Source organism: Megalobrama amblycephala, linkage group LG18 (genome assembly GCF_018812025.1).
Source record: "Megalobrama amblycephala isolate DHTTF-2021 linkage group LG18, ASM1881202v1, whole genome shotgun sequence".
Classification (NCBI taxonomy): Eukaryota; Metazoa; Chordata; class Actinopteri; order Cypriniformes; family Xenocyprididae; genus Megalobrama; species Megalobrama amblycephala.
The window spans coordinates 25,102,447-25,115,938 of NC_063061.1; positions in this window are offsets into that span (position 1 = coordinate 25,102,447).

Sequence of the window (13,492 nt, forward strand, 5' to 3'; positions counted from 1 at the left end):
CTCAAAAGCATTTTTTTAATTCATGATTATTCTTGCATTGCATAATGTGTGCTTATACAAACCACAAGTAAATCACATTCATATATTTAATATGGACAAATTTTTTTGTTTGCAATTTCAAGAAGGCTATATTTACATACAACTAACCTGACAGTTGAGTCGTTCATACAGGTTTTGTAATGAAAACTAGTCTACAATTAAGAAACCCTTAGAAAATAGTAAACGTTGAGTTTACATGTGATTCATTTAAAATACTTAATTTATTATTCCAATATCCAAATATGATACTAAATCCCACAGAAAAAAGGGTTTCTATTTGTAGCGTGCTGTCTTTGAATTATAAACAAGACAAACATTCGCTGAATAAAAGGTTAGCCAATACAAACATATTTATAGAAAACAGTTGACAATGAATAGAAAGGACCAATAAGAGCAAACGCATCGAGTATTCAAGAATATCAAGAAGTTAGTCATATAACGAGGGGTTGTGTTAACTAAAGCGTCCGTCATTTACCGAATCTTAAAAACACGGGTGGATAGTTAAAAATCTTTTCTTGTGTTTATGAGAGAGGGCTCGCGCAGCATTGAGACAACGGTCATGTTAAATGCATAAGTAACTAATGTGCTAGTTTTCATACAAAATAAGTAGGCTATGTAACATAATTAGTTACTTTAGTTAGTATTAACATAATAACGCAACACATGTAGGCTATATATGTTTCTCAACACTGAGAATAAATAAATAAACGCCTGTTTCTCCAGACTCGCGCTTGTCAGTCAGTCACACATCACAACATTTTCATAATCAGCGATTTCAATTTTATTTAGATTTGTTGTTCAACATTACTTGTACATTTTATACTCGTTTACCTCAAGGTGTCAGAAGTACCATGACTGCTGTATTGTCCTCGCTTGAGAATTCAGTCACAGACGGCGGGAGTGGAAGGAGGGATCGAGCGGGATTTTGTATTGCTGTCGATTTGCAGTCTCTTTTTATTGATAGGCTGTATGCATTTGTCAATCATCCCCTCTTGCTATTTAGGGAAATGAACCCAGCGCTCAGATTGGTCGAACTCTTTTGCTGGATTTGAGTACTAGGCGTGCACAGAGGAGTCACCGGGTTTTTGCGTAGTATAGAATGACAAATCGTACCAGCGTACTTTGAGGTCAAAATGCGTACCTGGTACGCGAAATGCGTACATGTTGGCAGGTCTGATGTGCTGGTAATGTAAATACTCCAATTTCATGCATGCCATGTATGTAAACTTATATATACATTCAAGTTCACACAACTACATAATCGCGGCGTCATACATCCTCACACAATCAGTGAATGGGCACGGAATAAACTCATAACACAGAATTAATGTAAATAATATAGGATAACATGAAATACATACAGTAAGTTAACATTATATGTTTGGCCGCCGGCGGGAGACATGATCACGGATCCGTCAGAGATGCAGCTCGATGAAGACTTACGGTGCACATTTTAAGTTGTGTTTGATTATTACATTTGCTAACTACCAAATCAGTCGTGATGAGAAACGGCTATATCACGTAACGTTAGTGGACGGATATTAACGCGTGTGACATACGCTTGATCAGTTTATTCGTTTCTGTTATTAGTAATCAGTTAGGCCTACTCCTAGATGACCAATAGCTTTGCTATTGCCTGATTCATGATAATAATCTGTACAATATTGTGATCTGAGCACATGTCGTTAACGTTATATCTATAAGCTAACACCGGTCTCTGTCCTGTTCTCCACTGCTTCTCCTCACACAACAGCTCAATTTGTCTCTTTTGACCGTTATTCTGTCTAATTCTGGCCTGTCCCTGCTCTCTTGACCACATAGCAGGCTAATTGTATGGCTGTGATGAGTTATACGAGTATAAATAAACATTTACAATTTCCTCAGCATCCGAACTGTCATTGCGATCCATTGTTTTCCTATAGTTAGGGGCCAAGCCCCGAAGGGGCTGTAGCCCCTATTGTAATTGTACGTTTTCCCTTTTATTATTATTATTCTTCCTCCCGAATGGGAGTCTATGGCAGCCCTATCAACGGAACATGAGAAAATGATGAAATTTGGCACAGTTGTAGAGATGCTCATGAATAGTGATTGGACCAAATTTGGAGTCTCTAGAACCAACTCTATAGCGCCACCACCAGTTCAAAATTTCAACATTCTAACGGTTTTAACATTTGAACTGTTTGTCATGGAAAAATTTAATTTAGTTCATCTGATTCGTCTCTTCATGCTGATGCTATTCAACTTCTTACATTAAGTCTCCACCCATTACAGTAGCGGCCATTTTGAAAAGTACAGTATTTGTTTTTTTCGCTTCTCCTCCTTCAAAATTTGTCCAATTTTGTCCAATCTTTGATCAGATTATCTTTGGACTGAGCCGCACAGAAATGACTGAACAGATTTTTTTTATTCATCTTTGTTCAAAGGTTATGATGTCACGAAGTTAACGAGGTCGACCCGAAATTAGTATAGAGGCTGTATCTCGGCCAAACTTTGAGCAATCGAAACAAAAATTGGTACGCTTCATCAGAACCATGGTCTGAGGGTCTATGCCAAACTTGGGAACAGCGCCACCTACAGGTCATGAGATATGAAAAATGGCTATTTTGGCCAATAACTTTTGAACAGTTTGTCAGAAAATCAAGATCTTGGTGTCTATGGATTCCTTGGATCATGCCGAATCCGACGATACCGATTCTGTCAATATTGGATGAATCACGTGTCCGCCATTTTGAATTTTGTCATAAATTGCGATATCTTTTAAACAATTTGACATATCTTCACAAAAATTGGTATGTATGACCTTTAGAAGGTCGTGAAGGTACCTGAGAAGTTTCAGCACAGCGCCACCTACTGTTCCACAGATGTAATGATTATTTCAAAAACGCTTATAACTTTTGAAAACACTTTCCAAAATGTGTATGCTTCATGTCATTTTATTCCCTGGCTTATGCCGATTCCGACAATGTATCATTTGTCATTTTCCTTAAATGTACCTGTCTGCCATATTGAAGTAAATGAAAAACAGTTTTTTCGCTACTCCTCCTACAAATTTTGGTCAATTTTGTCCAAAATCAGCTCAGATGATCTTTGGACCGAGCCGCACAGAAATGACTGAACAGATTTTTGATATTCACTACCATTTCCGAGATATTCATCTCTGAATGTGACCTTGCTTGTGTTTGTTGTCTTATGCTAGTTAGCTTAGCACAGTAATTGCTTAGCATGCTAAACTATTGCTATTCTTTCTAATGTGGTCTTCAGTCAACAGGTTAACCAAAACTTAGTTGGCATTAAATAACTTTGCATACTAATATGGTTAACATGCTATGAAGCTTTTTTTTTTGTGAACTCTTTCTCACACTGAAACCTCTGCTTAGCATACTGATGAACTTGCATGGCTGATTAGCTCAATGTGTTACGCCACGGATCCCGAATGCTCTGCATCGTGGGTTCGAAACTCAGTGTGACACATGCCCAGACCGCATGAGGTACTGTGGCAGGAAAAGATGCAGAACTTGTGTCTGTTCTAGGCATTCTGCCTAAAACTGGTCTAATCTGAAGCTATCACATGCAATTCCTTTATGTCCAAATTCGTAGTTATTCTTCTTCCCCCTGTATGGTAATCAATGAACCATAAGAAGGAAAATTATCAAATTTGGCATGCTTGTAGTGATAGTAATTAAAAGTAATTTGACCAACTTTGGAGTATCTAGGACTAAGTCTATAGCGCCACCACCAGTTCAAATATTCACTTTTGTAAAGGTTATAACTTTTGAACCCTTTGTTCCAGAAAAATGAATGTCAATACAACTGATTCCTCTCTTCATACTGATCACATTCAATATCTTACATTAAGTCTCCACCCAGTACAGTAGTGGCCATTTTGAAAAGTACAGTATTCAGTTTTTTCGCTACTCCTCCTTCAAAATTTGTCCAATTTTGTCCAAACTTTGATCAGGTGATCTTTGGTCTGAGCCGCACAGAAATGACTGAACAGATTTTTTTTATTCATCTTTGTTCAAAAGTTATGATGTCACGAAGTTAACGAGGTTGACCCAAAATTGCTATAGAGGCTGTATCTCGGCCAAACTTTGAGCAATCAAAACTAAAATTGGTACAATTGATCAAGACCATGAGCTGAGGTTCCATGCCAAATTTGGGAACAGCGCCACCTACAGGTCATGAGATATGAAAAATGGCTATTTTGGCCAATAACTTTTGAACAGTTTGTCAGAAAACTGTCTATGGATTCCCTGTGCCATGCCGAATCCGAGGATATCGAATTCGTCAACATCGGATGAACCACGTGTCCGCCATTTTGAATTTTGTCATAAATTGCAATAACTTTTAAACAATTTGACATATCATCACAAAATTTGGTACATATGACCATCAGAGTGTCCTGAAGGTACATGAGAAGTTTCAGCACAGCGCCACCTAGTGTTCCACAGATATAATGATTTTTGCAAAATTGCTTATAACTTTTGAAAACATTATCCAAAATTTGTCTGCTTTATGTCATTTTATTCCCTGGCTTATGCCGATTCCGACAATGTGTCATTTGTCATTTTCCTTAAATGTACCTGTCTGCCATATTGAATTAAATCAAAAACAGTTTTTTCGCTACTCCTCCCACAAATTTTGGTCAATTTTGTCCAAAATCAGCTCAGATGATCTTTGGACCGAGCCGCACAGAAATGACTGAACGGATTTTTGATATTCGCTACCATTCCCAAGATATTCATCTCTGAATGTGACCTTGCTTGTGTTTGTTGTCTTATACTAGTTAGCTTAGCACAGTAATTGCTTAGCATGCTAAACTATTGCTATTCTTTCTAATGTGGTCTTCAGTCAACAGGTTAACCAAAACTTAGTTGGCATTAAATAACTTTGCATACTAATATGGTTAACATGCTATGAAGCTTTTTTTTTTGTGAACTCTTTCTCACACTGAAACCTCTGCTTAGCATACTGATGAACTTGCATGGCTGATTAGCTCAATGTGTTACGCCACGGATCCTGAATGCTCTGCATCGTGGGTTCGAAACTCAGTGTGACACATGCCCAGACCGCATGAGGTACTGTGGCAGGAAAAGATGCAGAACTTGTGTCTGTTCTAGGCATTCTGCCTAAAACTGGTCTAATCTGAAGCTATCACATGCAATTCCTTTATGTCCAAATTCGTAGTTATTCTTCTTCCCCCTGTATGGTAATCAATGAACCATAAGAAGGAAAATTATCAAATTTGGCATGCTTGTAGTGATAGTAATTAAAAGTAATTTGACCAACTTTGGAGTATCTAGGACTAAGTCTATAGCGCCACCACCAGTTCAAATATTCACTTTTGTAAAGGTTATAACTTTTGAACCCTTTGTTCCAGAAAAATGAATGTCAATACAACTGATTCCTCTCTTCATACTGATCACATTCAATATCTTACATTAAGACTCCACCCAGTACAGTAGTGGCCATTTTGAAAAGTACAGTATTCCATTTTTTCACTACTCCTCCTACAATTTTTGTCCAATTTTGTCCAAAATCAGCTCAGGTGATCTTTGGACCGAGCCGCACAGAAATGACTGAATGGATTTTTGATATTCGCTACCATTCCCAAGATATTCATCTCTGAATGTGACCTTGCTTGTGTTTGTTGTCTTATGCTAGTTAGCTTAGCATGCTAATTGCTTAGCATGCTAACCAGTTGTCATTCTCTTTAATGTGGCTCTTCAGCTATCAAGTTAACCATGAGCTTCATTAGCATTAAGTTAGCTTAGCATGCTAATATGGTTAGCATGCTAAGTAATGCTTTTTTGTAAATTCTTTCTTACACTAAAAGTTCTCTTCCACAGATTGTTGAATGTGCATCCTCAAGTAGCTCAATGTGTAAAGCCAGTTACCTGATGAGCTCTGCACCCCAAGATAGTGGGTTCGAATCCCAGGTGGAGCGGTTTTATGAAATAGTGTGTTTTGATTCCTTTACTGCCTCTTGGATTAGAAATAAATGCTTTTTGTTTCATGCTGTGTTCATTTTCATCTAAGCTTATGTACATTCTGAGTTCATTTTCGCCCGTAATTCTGAACCAGCTGTTTCATGTTTGTTCATTTTCTGCTGTTTTTCCTCTTCCTGCTCTGTATTGCGCTACAGCATGATGAGCTGCAGAATGATCTAAAGTAGTTATTAAATATAACATTCAGTGCAGTTTTATAAAAATTCTTCATTTTGAGTTCATTTTCACATGAACTAATGAACTTCGGCAGGTGTGCCAACATTCACCTGCACAGTGGTGCAATGAGATGAGAAATGGACACTGGACTCGGAGGTCGTGGGTTCGAATCCCGTGTGGGGTTCCTTTATACAATTGTGTGTAATGAGTCATTTTGATACCTTTTTTATCCAAATAAGCATTGTACTAATCTTTATTCCTCTTGAATGAGATACAAGTGTTTTTAGTTCATTCCCTGTTCATTCTCTGAACTTCTATTGATTTTCATTTCATTTCCACCTGTCCTTCTGAACCAGCTGTTTTGCATGTACATTCAATTTCTGCTGTTTTTGCTCTTCCTGCTCCGTATTGCGCTACTGCCCCTTCTGGGGCTTGGCCCCGAATTGCTGCTTGCAGCTATATTTTATATTGATCGCGTTCCCTTCAGTGACGTCACGTCCGATTTGGCATTTTTCAGATGCGGAAGTAAAATTCTCTCACAAAAAACGACTCCAGAAGCCTATGTAGCGTATTTATGCGTGTTTTTTCAAGAAAATCTATTTCATACATTATTTTTCTACACATTGAATCACTAAAGCTCTAACCTGCAATATGCCCTTTAAGTTGCTTTTATAAACGTACCATAGAAAAAAAACATTACCGGCCACACCGGTGCATAGCTGAAACAGCTGCTGTATTTACTCAATGGCCATGAAGCGCAATGTATAGAGAGCGGACTTCTATTAACTGCATACCCTTCTTACACTTATTGAACCAACTTTATTACACAACGATAAATAACTCACAAAACTAAATCTCTTCAATACTGTGCCATGCAGAGCCACATGATTTCTGTGATGCAAAAAACACGGATGAAATCACAGAATCCAGTCACAAATAGAACTTATATAAAGCGGAACGTCACAGAATTTAGTAATTTTTGAATGAATAAATCAAAAGTCGGGCTGTACAATGAATCAGATATCGATACGGACTAGTGTCTGAGAATATTAAAGCTAAAAATGACTGCTATTGAAATCTAAAGTCTGTATGAATGAGCGCCACATTTTCGTCTACTACTACACTGAAACACGCGTGGCGCTCGCAATGATTTCAGTGTCTGCTGTCTCACTCTCTACACATGAACTTCTTCTGTAGCGCAGAGATGCTCTTAGAGTTTGAGATTAGAGAGTTCTTAGAGATTTTATGAACCTATTTCCATTTCTATTTCACCATTTAATTTGATAAGTCAAACGTCTTCACAATCCTGTCAAAATAAATGTTTGGTATAACTAAGAGAAATACTATTGTACAATCGAGTGTACTTCAATTAATAGAGATAATAGCCTAATAATAATAATAACACTGTTTATTAAAACACAAACTCAAAAGTCTTCATTGAAATTACAGATATTGCACTGTAAAAATGTAGCCTACTTATTATTATTATTAATTTAATTTAATTAATTTGATTACATTTTAAACTAAATTGTTAGCTTTATGAACTGATTTGATTAAATTTTTAAAAACATTTTTTATTTGTCCTTACAATATATATATATAATATATTCCCTGTACTCCTGACAGTAAAATATGCCAAAAAGAAAGAAAGAAAAAAAACAAAAACCTGACATACTGTGAAACCAGAATCTTAAAAAACCGTGATACAGATTTTTGGTCATACCACCAAGCACTATGTCAGTGCAAGCTACTTTCAGTTTAAACAGTTCAAACATGCATTTTAGTCTAGGACTAGCTTGTCTGTGAAAACAGGGGAATATCTATGAATTAAGCCAATACATGATGATTATGTTCTTATATATACGTTTCTCAACCAGAGAAACACTAATGATAAAAAGTCAAGGGTCAAGAGCCCAGCAAATAAGGTCACTAATGATTACAACTGTATCATCAACAAGAAGCCAACATCATCTGGGGCCTGTTTCGATAAGGAGGTTCAACCAACTCTGAGTAAAATTTTTAATTTAACACAATAACACAAGATGCGTCACTCGTATTGTTCTGAATGGGAGAAAATAAGTCCCACCTTCTAAATAAGAGCCAATCACCGATTGATAAAGTCATCGCGTCACGTTATTGTCAGATTTCATTGGTGATTTCAAATATGAAATTTAATCGGAAACTTGGCAAACAGCTTTGGAGAATTTTATGTTTCCCCATTCAAATGCCCGAGAGGCATTTCAAAGATGGCCGCCAAGTGAAATGACTTGTCTTAAAGGGACTTTGGTTTGGGACAGCCATCTCCTAACTGAAAGTACCCAATAAATGATGATTTTATAAGCTTACTGATATTTTAAGTATTATTGTGGGATTCAATAGATAATAGAAGGATCTTAGTAAACATCTAAAATTTGAATACTTAAATGCTTTTTAAATGTGTTTTTTTGGTTGTGGGACAGCAGATTTCACCAATTCTGTAGAATGGCACTTATATCAAATCAAATGAAATAAAATTATAATTTTTGAGAGCTATAAGCGAGAAGCATGGTTTTATTTAGTAAAATTAAAATAAATAAATGCTTTAAATATCTACCCAGCCTATTAAATGTGGGGCTGTTTGCACAGGTATTGTTACTAAATTTGTTTTTCTTTATTTTATTATTAACAAATCAAGTCATTTGCAAAGTGTTGTCCTTGAGCGGATAATTCATCCCAAGAAATTTTAGAATATCTGATTTCCCTACTGAGAAATCACTAAATATAAAACCAAGCTAGACCTCATCACTTTCAGTTGCAAACACATCTGTGTAAATTGTGCCCTCCTAATCATTCCTATCCCAGCCTGGAAGGTGGTACTCTTGGTTCGGGCCAAACTCCAAGCTCGAAGCCCTCCCTTTCGGACACGCAAAAATCACAAAACCTTCTGATTAAATGTATGTACTCGTAAAAAAAAAAAAAATATATATATATATATATATATATATATATATATATATATATATATATATATCAGGGCCTTAAGCATGCACTAAGCATTTGCTTATATTGCAAGTCTAATTTGGGCTTTATGAGTTTGGAACGGCATGAGGGTGAATAAATTATTACTTTTTTGTGTGCTATCCCTTTAAGAAACCTGACTGTGTTTTTAAAAATTGTAGATACCCAAACACAAAAATATATAATAGAATTAAGTAATTAATTGAATTAACTAATCATAACAATAATAATAATAATAATAATAATAATAATTAAAGATGCAAGCAGCATTTATGGGGCCAAGCACAAAAGCGGCACAACAAGCCAGCCAACACGGCCGTGAGCATCAGACCAACTGCAACAGTGAGCAATTAAAGACCCATTAAGATCATTTTAGGCAAAAGAGCTGAAAAATCACAAATACAGTCAATAATTAAGATTTACTGGTTTATCACTTTCCACCAATAGGGGGCACTGTGACCAAATTCATGCAGTATGGTCAGAGTGAGGTGACAATGACAATAGCAAAGTTTGGTGTCAATATGTCAAAGCATTGCAGAGATACAGCTTCAAGAGTTAATTTGGCATCAAGCCTCTAATTCTTCGCTGTGGTATATGAATACGGTTTCGTCTATCAACACGAAATCCTTAAGTTTTATTCAACATGGTCTGAAGATGACACGATTCAATTTTGGTGAAAATTGGATGAATGGTCTAAGAGCTGTTTGAAAAAGTAGGTTTTAAAGAAAATTAAAACAGCGGACAGGAAGTTTGCCTGACTATTGTAAAATTGGCATCAATGTTCTCAGCATGACCCACGGAATCTAACAAGACAAGTTTCATTACAATAGGCTACATTTACATAAAGCTATTAGCATTTTTAATAAATGTTATTACAACAACTGTCTCGAAACCATTTGAGAACCTTTAAAGCCTGGGTGCCGATGACACGTATTGAGTTTCGTAATGGTACACCAATGCATTCATATAATAGAACATTTTATATCATAATACTGTATAGCACTTAATGGCAATTTCGTGTTTTGCTCAATTATAGCACCACCAAGAGGCACTGAACCAATCAAACCAATTTTTTTATGTGTCCTCAGGGTGACCCCCATACATGTGTGTGTCAAATTTGGTGAAAATATTTTTGGAGTTATAGACATTTATATGTATGAGATCATAAAAAAATGACCCATGAATGACTTTGTTTTGATTTTTTTGGCACTTCCTATCAAATTTTGACATTTGGGCTATGACTTTTAGTTAACCAGCTTAGGTTTTGTGTTTCCTACGATGGTTTCGTCTCGATCAGACTAACGGTTTTGAAGATATTCGCAATTGTTTTTTAAGCGCTAAATCACCACGCCGCACAAACTGTTAGCCGAAACCTAGCATGTTTGGTATCGCTGGACTCAGAAAGGATTCAGGAGTCTAAGGATGTGAGTCCCGTGAAAATAAACCAACCAGATCAAAAAAATCTCCACTAGGTGGTGCTGGTCCGAAACTTCTCAGGCTCCTTCAGGTCATTGTGCTGATGACCCATACCAAGTTTCGTAACGATACGTAAATGTGTTCGTAAAATACAGCATTTAATCACAAAATTCAAAATGGCCAATGGGCAAAATAACAACTAAAGCATGAATGAAGGAATGTTTATGTCATTTCACTAAAAAATTCTGCTGAAGTGTTCATAGTTACAATTTCCATTACTCTGAAATATGCTCGGTCCAGTTCATTTTCAGTGATATGATGTTTTCTCTGTTAAGCATCATCGATCATTTGATAATAATGTAAACAAAACAAAGCTTCTCACTTGTGTGTCATGTCATTCATTGAACTTGTGCATAAAACCTGAAGTGCATGAGGAAATGCACTTTAGGTTATCATCCATCATATCCTAAAGATGATATTGTGATATATTAAATTATTATATTCACTTAACTTCATATTAAAGGTACAATATTTTTACAATGTAATATTACAATGTAATATTTTTGCAGTAAAATATCCAAAAACCACTAGGCCAATGTTATATATTTTGTTCACTTGAGTACTTACTTAAATGTTTCCAACTATTTGTAAATTGTGACAAAATTGCAATTTTAACCAAGGTTCCTGGACGTGTGAGGAATCGCCTGTCAATTGCGTCATACCCGCATTACCCTCGGTTTCTGGTTTTATTTTGTAGAAACCATGGAAACACCAAAGACACTTAAATATATTACACGTTTTGTTTTGATATATTTACAGACAGAAAACTAATTATTGTTATATAGCTCAACACGTTTAGTCGTATTGTTTAAATGATTTTTCTTGATTTTTTGCGAGTACCATGTTTTACCATGCCTCAGAGAAAAACACTATTTTGTCAAATAGCTAACATAGCATAATCATGCAGATTTATTTTTAGTAACAGTAATACATAATTTTCTCCATCATGCAATACGTTTTAAAATTAATTGCATGCCATTTATCAACACAAGCCATCCAGCATTTAATATGATATTCTAAAATCAATCTATCTTACTGCAGTGTGTCTCAAACAAGTGTCTCACAGCAGCCGCTGAGTGAACGCACAGAGTAGCATTATAATATTTTACAACACACTCAAATGTATCTAATAATAAACAGAGCTGCGTTACCTCATACTCATGACCGGAAAAGCAGGAGTGGCGCCGGCGACTGTGGCATAATAAAAGTTCCACTGCTCGCGGCGTGTGTTGCGCAATCACTCCAGCGGCCTTGTTCAGCTCCAACAATCCGGTTGTTAAGTCTGACGTCACGCGGCAGCGCTTCCGGGTCCAAACGCTCTATCTCATCCACAAGAAAACAACAAATGGTGCTAATATACACACACGATGTGGTGTAATAGTACAAAAAATATATAATTATAACCTTTATCTCCATACCAAAATCCCAGATGGTCAGACAATGGTTCATCTTTTATAAATCGTTAAAATATTAATGTCTGTGACGCTGTAAGCACGGAGACTGTTGTGTAGACTGTAAGTATTTAAAATGTTTAACTTTTTAAAATGTTTGATGTTTATTATGAATAAATAGCACTCATAAACGGCCATCGATGGCATTCTCAAGTGAAACGAGTCGAGGCTTGGACCCGGAAATGGCGTTCCTTACGTCATGACTTAACAAGCGGATACTTGGTCCTGCTCTGCTACATACTACAATAACGTTAATAATAACATCCATGAAAATGGTTTCTTCCCGACTCCAATCCCTATTCTTTTGCACCGCCCGTTGAGATAGAGACCACATGTCCCAAGATTGCACTCTAAAACTTGCCTTCATCAAGCTATGCCTTTGTTTTGAATAGACCTCTAGCGACCTTTAAAATCTTTACATAGTGTACCTTTAATTACCTCTGCCCTTAATTGCACCTTTCTTTTCTCCTATCAGCTTTCTTTTTGTTAATTTTAGAAAGTTATCAAACTTTTGGCAATGAGTACTTGAATACAGCATAAGAGCTTTATATTGTGTGTGTGTATATATATATATATATATATATATATATAATATCTTGTATTTAAGTGCCTTTATTTATATTAATCTAAGGTGTAACTGTAATTGGCTATATTTATATTTTAAAATCATAATATCCAAAAAATAATCACCATAACCAGCCATACAGAGAATATGTCTCAGGGGACACATAGATATCCATAGATATATATGTGATATACATATAGATAGATATAGATATCCACATAGATTTTTTTTGCACTTCCCGGCCACTGTAGTCATGTGCACTGTGCAGTCATGTGCACTGCCGAGTTAGAAGCATTCCTGGTATTGTGTTTATCCTGGAACAACATTCCTGTCTGAAAATTTAATCTTAACCATATCCCATTCCCTACCCATAAACCTAACCATACCCATACATAACTTAGTCCCTAAAATCAGAGGGAAATGATATGAAATGAAATGAAGTGAATAACAATGATGTAGAAGCACCTAAACCTGGTTGTAAGACTAAACTTGACATAAACTCTAAACTTGTTCCTGAAATCTGATTGGTTGATTCGAATGTTGTTCCAGGATCAACAAAGATGTTGATCCAGGAACATGTTGGTGAAATCAGTTTCTGTCACTGTGGCATGAGGCATAGCGGCATATGGACAACTGAAGTATATTTTAAAATTTTACATGTGCCAGGATCCATCCCTACACACAACAATACTAACTGGTGCAAAGAATGTACACAAAAACATGAATACCTGTAGTTGAAAATAACTTTGAATATGTATTTTGTTAATCTATTTAGTACTGTAAATGTGTCATGTACATAA